This window comes from Podarcis liolepis (assembly GCF_965112155.1).
Source record: "Podarcis liolepis genome assembly, chromosome: 2".
NCBI classification, from domain to species: Eukaryota; Metazoa; Chordata; class Lepidosauria; order Squamata; family Lacertidae; genus Podarcis; species Podarcis liolepis.
In genome coordinates, this window is record NC_139555.1 from 47,437,444 (window position 1) to 47,454,549 (window position 17,106).

Below are 17,106 nucleotides of genomic sequence, written 5' to 3' on the forward strand. Positions count from 1 at the left end.
CAGCCGCGAGGGAAAACAAATGCCGCCTTCGCGTCTCGCACCCTGCATAACCTCCCCAGCCCTGCACAGAGCAAAAAAATAAATAAACCAACCCAGCGGCCGCTGTTCGCCGTCGCCGCCACCGCCGCGGCTGCCGCTCTGGCTTTAAAGCTGCTGCTGCTGCTGCTGCTGCTGCTGCTGCTCTCGCTGTTTGCAGGCAGCCGGCGGCCGGGCGCGCCTGTGCACGGTACCCCTGCGCGCGCGCCACTGAGCCCGGGGATTGGCTCGCGCCCCCCATTCAGGAGCTCGTGCAACCTGGTGGTTGTGCCGCCCGCCGCTAGGCTGGATTCAGAGAGCAGCTGCCACTGAGCTGCTTGGGTGGCTAAGCTCGCAGGCAGGCAAGGCAGGCAGGCAGGCAAGGCAGGCAGCCTTCCTCCCTCGGCTCTCCCCGGCGCCGGCGGAGGCACGAGCCCGGCGACAGGAGAGACGCTTTGGCCGCTCGGGATATCGCGCCTTTTACCCCCTCAGGAGGGGCCTCCCCTCCCTCAGTGAAGGAATCCGCCAGGGCTCTGCTGGCGAAGTTACCTCACGGAGATGGTGTGAGGAGCTCCGGCTGCTCAACCTGCTGCTGCTGCCGCCGCCGCCGCTGGTAAACGCTCTTCACTTCTGTCGTGTAGTTGTCTGCATGCTTAAGGGGTTCTCCTAGCTCTGCATCGGCGCCTCAAACTGCAGCCCGCTCGCTCTTTCTCTTTCTCTCCCCCCCTACCGCCCCCCCCCGCTTTCTTTCGGTCTTCCCCTCCCTCCCCCCCCCCCTTTGCCTCCCGTAATTGCACGCGAGTGCCGTCGACAACTTCGGCTGCTTTTTCGCTGGCGAGGGGTTAGTCTCCTTGGATTCAGCACTTGGAGAGAGGTCATTAGTTGCCCGAGTTCCAGGAGGACTCGCTCTCTTGTCCCTGCTCTAGAAGTGCTGCTGCTGCTGCTGCTTTCTCTGCCCATTAATTGTCATCTTTGGCTGTTGACATTTGTTGTGCTTCAATGGAGTTTCCATGTTGTTGGTTTGTGGGCTGTTTATTATTAGTGGGTGGTTTCTATTGAACGTTATGTTATTTATTTATTTATTTGGTCTTCAAGGTTCCTTTTTTTTCCACCCCACCCCCCCAACCACACATTTCAAGTGCAATTTTCTTCCAGTTTTTGGGTAATGCGATAGATGAGAGAGGTGTCGTTTGACCCAGAAACTGCTTTGCAAAGGGGCACGTTGGTTGGAATAGTCAGAACTAAGAGCAAGAAAGCATTTGTATTCTATGTGTCATTTTTATTTTATTTCATTTTATAAATGTTGCTATGCATTACTGCTGCAGATTTCCAGGAGGCAATAAAGGACAAACACTGCTCATGTTGCTTGCAAAGACCATAAACGTGGACGTGCTATAGTGCATCACATACTGTCCAGTGCTTGAGCTGTTGCTAAATTCCACTTAATATGCATTCCAAAATGTGGTGGGAGAGGGAGATTGCTAGTTTTATACTACTCATACCTAAGTCCAGTGTATAGCATTTGCTGATATCACTCCTGGTAGACTTTACACTGTGTAGCAGCTTGATTTATTATCATCATGCCAATTGGTGTAGTGATATTTAGGTTAGCAAACCTGATGAAAGCAAATGGAGCTGTAAGGTGGCAGGCTTTTGATACCTTTGAATATATCTCCTTTTAAGGTCTTCCTGTCAAGCATAGCTTTAAATTTTAGGACAATCATAACATATGTTTAGAACCGATGCATAAGATATGGACTAACTATATTTATCAGTTCTGTTTTTTAACAAAGTTCATTATAGAAGGGAAAATAGGCAAGCCAGTCAGCAGTGGCTATAGAAACATCCAAGTTGCACTGTAAAACATACGTGATGCCAATGCTGCATGTAAAAAATAAGTCTAAATACAGCTTCAGGTTTTAGAGACATTCTGCTGAAATAATACTATATAAATTATACTTTGCCATGTTCAACTGCATGAGTTTAAAAATGAAGGTCTTCCATAAATGAAACTCCAGGAGTCACTATAGTGTTACATTAAAATATGACCTTATATAAAACTTTTCTAAAGGTCATGAATTTCAGAAGAGATAGTCAGGATAGTAAACAGTTAATTATTAAATTAATTTAAATCATATAATTCTTTTTTTGGTGTGGGGGGGGAGAGAGACTAACATCACAAATCACCTGCACAAACTTTATCATTTAACATTAACTTGGGATATTAGTTGTGTGTTTTTTCCAGCTACTGTTTATAAAGCAAAAATGTATTATTCTCTTTACACTTTGTTCATATTAATTAATGATAATTTCATATTAACTGTAAGGATGCGAAACCAAATAAGACTGGCATGTTTTAGTTTTGAGTCTTTCAAAAGATGTCTTAAAAATTACTAATGTTATCAAACAACGTCAGTTTTCCTACCACTGACAAGGGTCATAGATGTCTTTCAAGCAGGCTTTTGCAAAATGCCAAAAAGAAAAAGTATTCACTTATATAAGTATGATATTCAAAGTAATTCAAGTTTTAAATATTGCTTTCCTTCTCAACTATTATATAACAGTGTGCAAAATCCAGTAAAAATAAGCACTTTCTCCCTATTGATTTCAATGAGAATCTCATGCTTAAATCTCTCTCATTAAACTAAACTAAACTAAAATACTTAGTTTGGGCTGGTTTGTGACCATATGTTTTATCCTATGAATATGCATTACTTTAAATTATGCATTCTTTCAGTGTTCTTTGTCAAGTGATTTGGGGCATAATCTACTGGGAAGTGTTTATTGTGAATGCCATATTGAAATAAATGGGAGTTGCAGAATAGTGCTAACATGCTCTCACATAAGTCCTGTTCCTTTCAGTTGGACTTGCAGAAGAGAACTTCCCTGTAGATTGTGTGCCTGGTCACTGTTCTTATTAGGGTCACATGAATGTATTTGTTTGGCATTTAGTTGGACTGTTTTGGTATTTTGAATCAAGATGTTTGGTTTACAGAGTTTGTTATTACAAATATATATTGGGTTGGATTCTTCTGTGTCTACAGCACAGCAAACTCCACCCATCCACCCATTTCTAGGTTTGCTATCCCCACCTGTGTGTACTGGTTATGATCAGGGAATAAAATCTAGGCATTTCAGGCATTTGTCAGATGACTTTTTGGTTTCTTGGCATTTCTTGGTCCCAGAAATGACATTGTTGCACAAACACTATAGTTGTTTCTATTTGATTTAGTACCCAATATTTGTTGGGTACTAAATCAAATAGAAACAACTATAGACACTGGCATGGTAAGTGAATATGCAAATCAGTATTTTATTTCTTGGGTTAAGAAAGCAATGCATGAAATACCGATGTTCACACTTCACAGTTTAAAACACAAAAACCCACCATGACTTCATTTTGCTCATATGACTCAGAACTGTTACATAGTTGGATCACTATTTTTTATATAAAAACCCTCTGTCATAACTTCTATGCTAAAATTAATAAGATTGTCTTTTTAGTTCATTAAAGTAACTTGAGTGTGATATGAACTTATATAAATAGAAGAGGACAATAGTGGCATGTGAAACAAATGGTTGACTCCCAAAATGAACCACTCGTGTCCTAAATCAGGGTGATGTATTTTCCTAAATGCATATACTGGACTAGTTGTTTTAAAAGAGTGAACTTCTAAAGAGACTAAAAATATAATGGAATATAACTGCAAATATTTGTTTTGCTCAACTTTATGGAATTAGAATCTTGTTACTACCAAAAAAAGAAAAAAAGACAAATGTTGCAAGGTAAGAGATGGATGCTAGTTTTATTTGCAAGAAGCACAACTTTCATCTTTTATATGTTGTGAAGGGAAGAATAGTTGGATGAGAATACTGTCACAAATGATCCCCCTTGCAGAATGACCTATGCTTTAAATCTCTGTACCCTCCTCCAGAAGTCAAATAGCTACATAGGAAGGCAGACAAAAGGTGCCCGCAGTTGTTGGGTCAGAGAGAGAATTACTACTGCTCCAGGAGTATTGATCTGAGGCGGCTGACAGTCAGATTTGTCTGTCGTCTTAGGACTCATGTTGTATTTGGAAAAGACTGGAGGTGTCTGAGCTGACATTGTAATAAGGTTTCTCCCCCCGCCCCCGTTTTTAGAGTGATGGAGGCTAAACTAAGAGAGAATGACCTATATCCTAATCCTCAGCACATTTCTTAAAATTCAGTCTCATTGATATAACTGTGCTCTGTTCCAAGTTAGTGAGTGTGTTTAGGATCTCAGCCTTGGTGATATACTTCTAAGTAAATCTGTTCAGGATTCCTCTGTCAGTTCGTTCAAGCCCTTTTTTGCAAATTAAATGGAGAGTCACTAGAACGCAGTATTACCAGCCAGTTCCCACTGACCTTTGAAAAGTAATGGATATATATAGTAACTGCTAGAGGTGAATGTGATAATGTAATAATGTAACACAAGTATAGAATAATAATAAAAAACCTTCTTAACAATAATTTTACCCAGAAGTCAAGATTTATTCAAGTGTAAGGATTGTGGTAAGGATTGTGGTAGTGAACATTTACAATTTAAAATTTACTGTGTAAATATAGCTGTCAAATTCTTTTTGGGAAAAAGCTTCCCCCCTCCCCACTTGTGTAATGCAAAGAGAAAAAGTAAAATAATACATAATTTATTTTATAAATTAATAGACAACTTTTTAATTCAAGTGCTTTGGGGTAGTTTACAAGTTAACCAACAGCATATTTACAGAATATGACAAGTGTTTGCTGTTAAACTAATGAGATCATTTCATGAATTGAGATGAAATGCAATTTTTCAGTCTAACTATGAGTGCCTCTTGTAAAATACTTGTTCTGGTATACATATATAGAAAAATAGACCATTCTTACTTAGGACACAATGCACAGGAGGAATCAAGTTTTGGGGGGATCTTTTGTTCACATTGTTATGTTTCCACGGCAATTAACATCAATGCATCATTTGTTTTGATTTCTAACTGTGCAGAACAATTCACATATAGTAGATCTGAAAACAGTATATGTAGGAGGTAAGGTACTAAATGACTTTGTGCATGTATCAAGCTGTTTCAGTCATATAAAAGACTGTCTTTGTGCACCAGTGGTCTCTAGTCTTGTGGTACATTGTGCGTTTACTCTTGCAGTTCTTCTTTACATGGGGTTTCAAAACAGCATTCTTTAAAATGAAAGTGTAGCTGCAACATTGGTGATTATTACATATAGCAAACATTGTCTTATGAAGAGAGTTCTCAGCTACATTTGGGAATGGAAGACAACACACTTGCTTTTATCTCCAGAGTTAAGAATGCAACAGAATTTATATCTGCAGACCTTTAGTTAAGTAGTAAATAGGAGAAATATATAACCTACTTCAGATAAAATCAATAGTTTAGAATCTGAACTTTAGATGACTGCAAATGAATCATGGTGAACCCCATACTTCCACACTGCTGTCCTCCTTTCTGTGTTTGTGTGCAGTAGGAAGAGAGTGAGAGCTTCTACTTTCACCTAGAAACAAACCATAGTTCTTCAATGGGATCTGTTTTAACCAAAGCTGATTTAACATACCAGGATCAAAGCAGCTCCTGCTTTGATCATTTAATGATGATGATGGTGATATTTATAGCATTTGACTGGGTTTCTCGGCAGCCACTCTGGGTGGCTTACAACATTTCCTTGGGTTAGAAGAAACCATAGATCTGCATACCAAAGTTGCAACTGTTGTTTGTTCTAAAATGAAAGCGGAATGTTTCACTCTCTTTTTACAGTTAGAGGGGAAGTATACAAGCTCAAGGCTCGCCACAACTCATTTGCAATTAGTTAAACTATGGTTAGTTTATTGCCTGAAATGAGCTAAATGGCATACTGAACAGTCTGACTATGGCCTGATCAATTGATTGATAAAACATTTACTCTCACACTCGCCCACTATTTTTTTTTATATATGCAAAGGGAGGTTGAAGTCTTCAACTATAGAACAAACAACAGTTCTGTGCTACATATGGACCCAGCAAACTATGGTTTGTTCAAACCAAATGAAGTTAACAAGTGAGAATATCAAATCAGAGTTTGATTCTGGTTTGTTTAAATTAATTTTGGCTAAAACAAACCACATTTCCCAGAATTCATATGTAACACATAACTGGAGTTGGTTCTAAAGTGAAATGTTGGTTTATTCTAGCAAAACTATATAGCCAGTATCCAAGAGTGAAGGTGAAATACAACCCACATTTCATAAGTGTAACATTAAAGGCATACTAAAAGTTCTGTTGCAGGAGATACACTAATATATTCTAGAATACTTAATAAGGAAAGGGGCATTTAGATACGTATACAGATTATACCAGCTGCTGGTGGCTGGCTGTATTTCTCTCGTCAGCCTGTCATCTGATGCAGAATTAATAATTCTGGCAGAAAGGCATCAGTCATTTATATGGTATAAAATCCTTTTTTAAAAGGTCTGCATGCAGTGACAGTGAGTTGCAAGCAACATTTGAACGGGTGAGGAGGATGCCAAGTTAGAAGCCATGATGTTTTCAAAATGCATTCAGTTATATTTTGTTTTTAATAATAATTATAAACATATATGAAAGGTATTGTAAATGTTGTATGTGATCAACTGGATTATGCTGGGGGGGGGGGAGAAACCATCTAGCAACTGTTGCCATCATTGAGAGGTCAGTACATTATACTGTAAATAGGAAAGCAACAGCACTTTGTGTTATTAAAATGTGAGTTGACTATTAGCTGTTTACCTTGTTTGCAAGTTATATTGGGGCATGGCCAATGCTATTCATGTGTGAGCAGAGAGGACTTTGCCTTCATTCCCCTCCCCCGCAGACCTCTGTTTGCCCCCAAATTCTTCTCCACAATGTTGGTGGACCATCTGAAGCAGGGGGGAGGAAAGAAAGGTGAAATCTCTCTGGCCCATGTCTTAAGTGCAACCATACTCAGATATCTGCTGTGACAAGCTTATAAGGCACTTTGAGATAAGGTCATTCATCTCCATGACTACTTGGACACCGTTATTATGACAGATTCAGTAAAGATTTTTCATGTACTGTGTTGTCTGGTGGCATCAGTTTCTGAAAAAGGTATTTTAGTAACATATGCCCATCCTAGCCTACTCAAACTCAATAGGGGAACTTGATTAGATTGTAGTTAACACGCTTTTGCTTGAAGTTGGTGCCTGCTTTCTCTTAAAGAGGCAATAACATGTTTGTTGCTCCTGAAAAGCCCTACCCTGGACCCAGAGATCTTTGACACCTTTTCCCCTGTTGAACTCTAGGCAGCTCAGCTCCAGACACTTCTGAAAAAAACAAATTATCTGGACTTATTGCAGTCTGACTACAGGCCAGCTTGGGGGACTGAATTAGTATTTGTTGCCCTGATAAACTATCTTTATTGGGTATGGAGGTACGGAAGAGTGCAAACGTGTTGCTTCTCCTTGATCTGTCAGCAGTTTTTGATACCATTGACAATGGTATCCTCCTGGATCACCTCTGTTAATCATAATTCTGCTCCTACCTGCAGGGTTGGTTTCAGATAGTAGTGTTGAGTGGCTATAGTTCAGCCTCCTGACAGTTGTGCTGTAGGGTGCTTTCCCCCCAGTGCTATCTGAGAGTGGTTATTAGTGAATTTGGAGCATAGTGTCATCACACCAGCTAGATCCGATGGGAGTTGTAACCCCAAACATCTGGAGAGCACCAAGTGGATGAACGTTGAATCTGCTCATTCAGGATACAGCTGCCTGTGTTCACACTAAAGGTGGAAATGAAAATATGACTTCGTCAAACTCTATAGGATCCCTCCATTAGCAGGTATGATGCCCATGTGGCGAAGGATGTTTGTTTAGATTTATAAAAGACATTGTGAAATATGCTACATTTCAGCAGTGGTGCATCCTGTTTCACCACCTGAGGTGAAATAGGAACAATCTGCCAGGCAAGGCCATCTCCTCCCCTGCCTGGTTTGTGTGGTGGTGCCTGCAACAATGGCAGCTCTCAGTGGAATCTCACTGGAAGCTGGCACTGCTGCCAACATAGCTTCTTCTCCAGTGGCGGGGTGAGCTGGGTGTCCACAGGGACACTGCCTTTGGGCTTCTGCTGCCCAAGGTGGCTGCTATCCCGCCTCATGAGCAGACTGGCCCTGATGCAAACATGTAAATTATAGCTCGCTTTTCTTTTAAGAAATACATACTAGTAGATGGCCCACATTTTGATCTGAACTAATATTGTTCTATCATGTTAAAATAATCTTGTATATACTGGGTGTGCATATGTTGCAAACTTTCCCAGGAATCGTTTGCAAATTTGAAATATGCCCAACTCTTAAGTGTAATGTTGCTACTATTGTAGCAGAATGATGCAGCACTTATCTAATTATAGGGGAGAAAAGAAGACTCTCTTTTTTATATGTAGTGTCAAAAGAGAGTCTAGAAATCTGAATTGAAAATTAGGTTGAAATTGTCCCCTCTGACAGAGTTAGAGATTTCAATAATTAATATTAAGTTTATTTGCCCTTTCTTTTAGTCTCAATTTCATAAAACATACATTATTTAGGGCAACTAAATTAAGATATATGAAGATCATTTGTTCCAGAGTAAATAATGTATTTGCTTTTTAACAATGAAAGAAACTTTTTTTATTTAGTGTGTGTATTATTACATTATAGCATTAAAAAAAATATGGTCCTAGGTTTCGTCTAAAGACACAGGAAGCCATTACTTTGCTGAAACTAAGGAAATCTGAGTCTGGTTAGTGCCTGGCTCAGTGCTGATCAACGGGGAACCACATGCACTCCTCCTTGAGTAGGGTTGCTATACATCCGGAATTTCCCGGACATAGCCAGAATACTGCAGTCTGAAGCAGCGTCAGAGCTGAAAAACTTCAATTTTATTTTATTTTTTGAGATTTTGTATAAAAAGCTCAACAACTTTGGGTAAAACTAAGAAAAGCTCAAAAACGTTTGTGTCCGGATGTTCACTTTTCGAAATATGGCAACCCTATCCTTGAGTTATGTTACAGAAGAAATGTAGGGCGCAAATTTCAGTCTAATTAGACTGGCCTAAGTGCTTAAAAGTCACAAGAAGTTTTATCAACAAGATTTGTGTGAGAGAGAAAGAGGCAAGAGACAGAGACACACTGTGTGTGCGTGAGAGAGAGAATGAGGGTGTGAGGGTGAGGGAGGAGGGAAAGAAAATATCTTGCATGCATTCAAAAGGATACATGGGGGGTATAAATTACATTCAGTATGTATTTATCTTGTCTGCACTATAGTTCTTGGAATTCTACTATTGCACTTGAATTACTAGGATATTGTAGGTTTCTTTTTTCTTTTCTTTTTTTACCTTAGAATATAATAGATTAAACACTAGCCATAAAATGGACCCAGATTTTAAATGGATAAAGCTTTTGAACATAGACTTCTTCATCCGTTCCGTTTAAAACTGATGTTGGCCAATTTTTCATTTTTTAAAAAAATAGTCTGGGAACTCCTTGAACAAAGCTTGAACAATCAGACCATGTTTCAAAAAACATGTAGTTTGTGTAATGTCTACACTGATCTGTCAAATAGGTGGTGGGTGAGAGAGAGAGAGAAAATCTTGTATGTTCCTGTAGCCTTAAGGCATCTTGTGGGAAACAGAATAGCATGACCTGGAATACTAATTCCATACTGACTGAACTGTATATATTCCTTACATTTTTCTCTTTAAAAACAGACTAGTTCCTGGTTTTGCAAAGTGAATATTATGAGCTGCTACCGCTTCCCAAAAGTAAAGGGTTACTAGTAAGCAAGAAAGGGATTGGCATACAAACGACATACCAAACAATGAGGAATTACAAGAGAGGAGAGCACTGTTGCATTCAGGTCCTGCTTGTGGATTTCCCATAAGCATCTGTGAAATGCATCTGGCCACTGTGAAAACAGGATGCTGAATTTATCCAGCATACTTTTTTTATTATATTCTTAACTCAGACAAAGAACAAAGCTAGTCTTACCTGTGCTTCCACTTTGTAACAATAGGGCACTAACTAATGACATGAATTAATCTACACAACCACCTAATAAATTTTTTTGACCGTCTCAAAAATACCTGTTCAGAAGTTATTCGAGCACTAGTTTAGATGTTATCACATGCTGGGCCAGGCTGCCAAAGGAAAAATAGAGGAATGCTATATTGAATGTGGCCATTATCAATCATTCTACATGGACAAGGCAGGACAGAGCTTGAACAGCTGTGCCTGCACTAAGGTTTTCTCTGCAAACAGACATGCAAATTAGTAGAAATTAGTCTGGATTATTTCACTTCAGACTTCTGGTAGATGAGAGTTATCATTTGTCACCATCTGGAGGGCCAAAGGTTCCACAGACATGATCTAGACTAGAGGAAGAAAAAGGAAGTTGTGGACCTCCAGATGTTGCTGGACTTCAACTCCTTTAACCCAATAAAGAACACAGTAACTTGAGTATAAGCCCTGTCGAACATACTGAGACTTCTGGTAAGCGTGTATGTGACCCAGCACCGTGTAAGGGCTGATTGCATAATGCTTGAGAAACTGTAGACATCTTCAGTTCCTTGTAAACTGAGTATTTACAGTACCTTTCTTAAAAATTAAGCCATTGTAACACAAGACTACATCAAGCTGGAATCAACTACGTAAGTTGTTTCCTAGAGAAAGCCAGCACAATGAGTCCCACTAGTGCAATGGGACTCCCTTCCTCTTCTCACACCCCACACCCTTCCCCAGATCTGTTTGGGGGGGGTGTAAGGAGAACCCTCAGAAATCATGGGAACTGGGAAGAGGGAATATCATTTTGTCTGGCAGGCAGAAATGCTTGTGCTAACAGGACTATCATATTGGCACAATGTTGAATTCCACCTGGTGGAGTCATAGCTATGCTTACTCAAGAAGATCCACTTGAGTTCAGTGGTACTCTTAAATAAGCAGCCTACAATGCAGTGCACATGTGAAAGAACTCAGATATGCAAACTAATGGCATAAAGAAAGTCCTTTCAGCACAAGTAAAGCGTGCAACTCAGCTTTAGGTATCTGCTAGAAAGAAAACTAATTTCATCTTTCCTATGTTTTCTCTTAACCTTATTTTATGTATTTAAGACTATAACTATTCCCTGGAGCAACAACACCACTTTAGTCAACAGTTAGCAGTGAGAGCAACTGTGATGAGTTGTAGACTGAAGTTGTTTTCTTATCACTAAGGGAGAAACTAGCAACTCATTCTTTTTCCGGTTGCTAAAAGCACATTTTTGAACAAGAAAAGCTTCGTTTTCACAAGCACCTGCATATGCTGTATATTGAGGGTAACTAAAGAACTACTGCAATATCCCTGTTGCAAAATGCACCATCATATATTTATTTATTTATTTATTTCTGGGCTTATATTAATTCTTGCTAAACATGCTTTGTTGTAAGCGCCACTAGTCCAGAAGAACTCACCCAACTCTTCGTCTACCCCCAGAATGACTTTGCATATGATTCTCCTTGTAGCTTTGATTATTTTTATCCTCCGCTCAAGTGAAACTGCATGATTTTGCAGGTCATGGTTGCATGATTAGGGCTCCTCAGAATGTATATTTATGATCAAGCAGCTCTACAACATATTTGATGGCACATAGGAAACAGTTGGTGCCAGTACTTACTGGCTGCTCAGCACCCTTGCATATTACTTTTTGATAATTGTCATCCTGTGTAAAGGATGGTATAGCATACATTTTTAAAAAATATCAAAATTTAAAAACCATCAATAAAAGAGACACCTGCAGCATATTTTCATGCTATTTTTACAACATTTTTGGACTTTATCCTAGGCAAGGTGCTCAAGCAGGTGGAGGCTAAATAAAAAGGTATCTGCAGGAGGGCTGATTGTCTCCTCCCAAGCTGAAGTCCTTGCAATAAAAAGAAAAGGAATCCTATTTCTTATTTTACATAAATAAGTTTAATAATAAAGGTAACTTTTCCCCATACAGTTAATCATAATGCAGTCAGGCTACTTTTAAGCAGGCTAAAGTTGCTGCACTGAATTTTAACCACATAGCATGCACAGGCAGATTGATCATTCTACATTCAAATTATTATACACTATTCTTCCTTCTAAGCCCTGCTACCCTGATGTAAGATCAAAAGGGAAACATCTTTGACAATAAAATCTCAGCCTGACCACTTTTCTCCCTTTATCATTTTCTTTCTTAAAAAGAGATTGAGAGAGCCTAATAGACTAAAATCCTGAAAGACTTTTGATTAGCAACAAAGTTTGATAAAGTCCTAGGTAGATTTTTGCTTATTCATGGCCAAAGCCCTTATTTTTTTATGAATAATACTGAAACCCCTTATTTCTTTATAAATAATGAGCTTTTTGTGAAATCTGCAAGCCACTTTTAATATAATATTAAAAGTGTTCTTGTTTCTCTGATTAACATGTCTTATCTGTATCAAAATACACACTGCAACTACAGTGGTACCTTGGGTTAAGTCCTTAATTCGTTCCGGAGGTCCGTTCTTAACCTGAAACTGTTCTTAACCTGAAGCACCACTTTAGCCAATGGGGCGTCTCGCCGGAGCACGATTTCTGTTCTCATCCTGAAGCAAAGTTCTTAACCTGAGGTACTATTTCTGGGTTAGCAGAGTCTGTAATCTGAAGTGTATGTAACCTGAAGCGTATGTAACCTGAGGTACCACTGTACTTCAAAATAAATTACGCTTGATCGGGGGAAGACAAGGGATGCTGAAAAATCCATTGATAATTTAATAATTTAAAACTGAATGGCAAGGAGTTACTCTCTCCTTCAGCTCCATAGGTGGGGAGAGGGGGGGACACAACACAGGCTGCACATACCACCACTGTCTTTTAACTTCAGCACACAAATCCAAATCTCTAGACCAAAATAAAATGAATAAAATATCTAAATAAGGAGTTTTGCATAAATATAATTCACTTAATGTGCTACACTGCTTAGGAAATAGCTACCATAGAAAATTGAGGGTAAACAGAAGTGAGAATCATGCGGTAATGGAATTTACACTTGGAGGAGGAAGGACAGGTGTACAGTCATCAGAAGGCCGTGGTCCGATGTCTAATTAAATTGGGAAAATATGTTCAGTTCCCTTCTGACTACTGAACAATCTTTAACAACTTTTTTTGCTTTGAATAATTAAATCAGACTACGATTCTGTAGTAGGTGCAATAGTACATGCGTGCAAATTGCAGAAAGGCAGAATATTTACAGTTTCTGAGATTTCTAACCCAAGAAATTGAGTTACAAAAGCAACCAAATAGCTACACAATTATCCAGTGTTTAGTTTCTTATTGTACTCCTCCTCCCTGTTCCTCAAATTATTTGGCTGACTTCAGCTTTCATATCTTCTTGTCCTTGTTCTTGCCCTGTGAAACCCTGACCCTTGCATGCATCTTCCAGGAGTTGCCTTCTATCCATCACACTGTCAGGCATGTCAGCCTTATTTTCTGATCCACCTGCTTCTCCCATTACCACATTTTGTGTTTTGTTCAGTGCACCACCTATACTTAAGAAATCCTTTGTGAGCAGCTATCTGAGATCATAGTTTTCTACTCAAGAAGCACCTCCTCTGTAGTGGAAAATGCTAGTCGTGGGAGATAAAAAGAAATAACAGTGATGTTTGGTAGATAACTCAAAAATGGCTTTTGATCATTATAAATGTATTTCATTTGTTCCAAGAAACTGAAATTGAACATAAATTTATGAATCTCTGTTCTGTTTTAATTTCCCCATTAGGCATTCCATATTACCTTCAAGGCCAAGAGTTGCTTGTTTACAAGTCAACAGTCTTTGGCCTTAGTTGAAATGTTGTTAAAACTAATCATGTGTAAACTTGATTAGTGTCTGGATAGGAGAACACTGATAATTTATTATGTAAGCTATTATCCCTTTTTAGAGTGTTCAGAATGATTTCCACAAGGCTTCCAGTGGCTGTTCTATAAGTGGGAATAGTGGAGGCAGGGGAAGGAAGGAAGGAAATATTGTAGGATTAGGAACCAGGAGTATTTTATATGAATAATAATAATAATAACAATAATAAAATTATTTATACCCCGCCCTCTCCAGCCAAGATCGGGCTCAGGGCAGCTAACACCAAATATAAATACAGTAAAAACATTTTTAAAAAACAAAACAACCCCCCCCCCCAAAACAGTTGATTAAAATTTAAGTTAGAATACAGTTTTAAATGCAGCTTAAATGCAGCCTCGTTTTAGTGGTAGCCTATAGATCAAAGCCGTAAGGGGAGAAAACGTCAAATCCATGCTGGTCCTACATGGGCCAGCAAAAAGAGCTGAGGGAAAATTTATATACAAAATCCCATGTAAGGGTTCATTAAAAAAAAAAATGAGAGGGGGAGTTAGACTGAGTCCAGCCCAAAGGCCAAGCGGAACAGCTCCGTCTTGCAGGCCCTGCGGAAAGATGTAAAATCCTGCAGGGCCCTAGTCTCTTGTGACGGAGCGTTCCACCAGGCCGGGGCCAGAACTGAAAAGGCCCTGGCCCTGGTTGAGGCCAATCTAACCTCCTTGGGGCTCAGGACTTCCAAAGTGTTGTTTTTTATGGACCTTAAGGTCCTCCACGTGGCATACCAGGAGAGGCGGTCCTCGTAAGAGGTACCAGGTACGTAGGTATGAGGGTCCTAGGCCGCATTGGGCTTTAAAGGTCAAAACCAGCACCTTAAACCTGACCTTATACTCCACTGGGAGCCAGTGCAGCTGGTAAAGCACTGGATGAATGTGATCCCGCGGCCTGTGATACTCTGACCTGATTGACCTGAATCTGATCTTAAACCCATAGGATGGCATATCCTTTCCACAGCAGCTTTCCATTCAGATTTTTCCATGAGAGGCCCTCTGGGGCAGATTCTGAGGGATGCATGGGGGCAGCAGGGAAGGGACAAGAAGGGGATGTTGCATTGTACAAAGACATCTTTGTGTAAGTTGGTGCTCATCATTGGATATGACCTACAAAGCTCTGACTCGATTAATGTCAGGATACTGGGGTTTCCATCAAACGCACCAGAACTGTTTCTATTTAATTTAATTAAAAGTTAATTGATTTTAAACTTGCATGAAATAAACTAGATTTTAATATCAGTTAAAGAGAGAAAATTATAGTTGGGGTGTAAATCCAGATCTCTGTGTATGCATGCATGTTTTTTCACTAGGTGTTTAGTTTGGAATTGCCATGCTTCATTCACTCACTCTTTCTAGCACATCCACATGACATCATCATACAATTATTAGTTCAGTGTTTTTCAGTAGAACAGAATCTGTAGATGGAGCTGTCTCTTCCATCTTTTTTAAAGGGCAAGGTTTTGACATTGTCAATGACTTACTGGAAAGTAAACCTATATATCTCATCACTCTTAGCAGTGGCTGCCATTTTATGACCCTTTGATCTACTGGATCAAAGTGCCTTCTGTGAGTAGAGGGACACAACTGGATGCAACCGGTAGCAAAAAACTAAATATTCCCAACAGTGTGGAAAGTCACTTGCAATAGAAGAGCAATAATTAGGTAGCAGTAGGAGCCACATGTCTGGAATCAGTGTGTGTGTGTGTGTGTGTGTGTGTGTGTGTGATATAAAATATAGGTTCACTTAGTCCATTTGACTTTATTGGCACTAAATTAACTTATGTCTTTAGTCTGTGAATCCCCCCCCCCCATTGCAGACTGTGCCTGAAAAGACTTTTTCACATCAAACCTGGTTATGTTGCTGTTTGTAGGGTAATACAAATTTTGTTACATTGTCACTAAATAGTTTAAATTATTGATTTATAACTTCAGTGGATTTTTAGTGACTGTCACTGACAGCTTCTGTCAATAATGAACAAGTTTATGTGAAATGCTAAGAATGGCATTCCAATGAAGACTGGTCAGAAACCACTTTCTGAACCAGAATTTTGAAAAATGTTTATTCCTCTCTCTCTCTCATGGTTTTCTTTACTGCCTAATTACCTTGTTGTGGTTGTTATAAATGACAGGGCTGATCTTATTTAATCATAAAGCCCTTTTTAGCTAATGTGAGATGAAAACTCCAACAATTGTTTTGTGTTTTGAGGTAAACCTGATATCTCTCTGTGTGGTGGGTGAAATAGGAACACACATTAAACACATGTTGACTAAACAGTCATAGTAGCTTAGAATTGCCTTCCCTAATTATTATGAGTTATGATTTTTAGATTAGCATGAAATACCTTTTACTATGGTGTCACTTGGCAGTCATGAATGGGCAAGTTTAAAGACTTGCTTTTTAAATTGTTAATGCTCCTTCTGATAAAATAATATATATGTCTAATCAGGAAGAAGTCCCACTGAAAGCAGTGAAGCTTACTCACTGGTAAAGTGAACAGATAAGAAGAGGCTTACTAATGGGCAAATGTTTTTCTTTATGACCTGGAAATTTTTCTCACCTTTGGAATGTAGCAGAAATCTTAAGTTATTTGGAGTGGCAGAACAGCAGTTTGTTACAAATTTGAAATCTGGTCTAAGAACACATTAGCCACATTGTGCTTACGTTTGATGGCAATGTCTATCCTGTATGGTTCACAGATTGGGTTTTCTGCTTTCTATCTCAGAAACTATCACCTCCAAAATTTCATTATGATTTGGCATGAGAAACCTCTGTGATTATTAGAATTTGTATTGTACTGTCACAGGATACAGCTTTGTGTGATGTCATGTGTCTGCCCAGCCTGTTGGTCCAAAAGCCAGAATCTCTGTGTGACTCTAGCATTCAGTTTTCTATGGCTGAGATGGTCTTTCTGTGTGGATGTCCCTGCATTTCACGGATCTAATAGTGCTTGGTCTGCCAGGCTTTGCAAGGATTCTCTCCTTCCAAATCACCATATATGTCCCTGTTCAGCTCTTGCCATGAAGATACTGTGGTATTTATGTGTTGACTGTAAGAAAGTGCTTTCTAGCATTTAGCCACTGAAAGCAGTACAGTGCTAGGGTCACCATATAAACCGAAAAATTCCAGTAACGTCGGGGGGGGGAGGGCTAAATTGGTGGCCGGGATGAATTTTCAATTTAATA

General features: G+C 39.3%; 1 protein-coding gene across 1 annotated transcript in view; it reads left to right on the plus strand.

Moving 5' to 3' along the window:
* Positions 1-245: 245 nt before the first annotated feature.
* The window catches only part of TENM2 (teneurin transmembrane protein 2), a 795,537-nt gene continuing 778,676 nt past the window's right edge, over positions 246-17,106 (plus strand). Inside the window, exon 1 of the mRNA XM_083481507.1 lies at positions 246-628. The gene's annotated coding sequence lies outside the window, so the exon portion shown is untranslated. The remainder of the gene's footprint in view (positions 629-17,106) is intronic.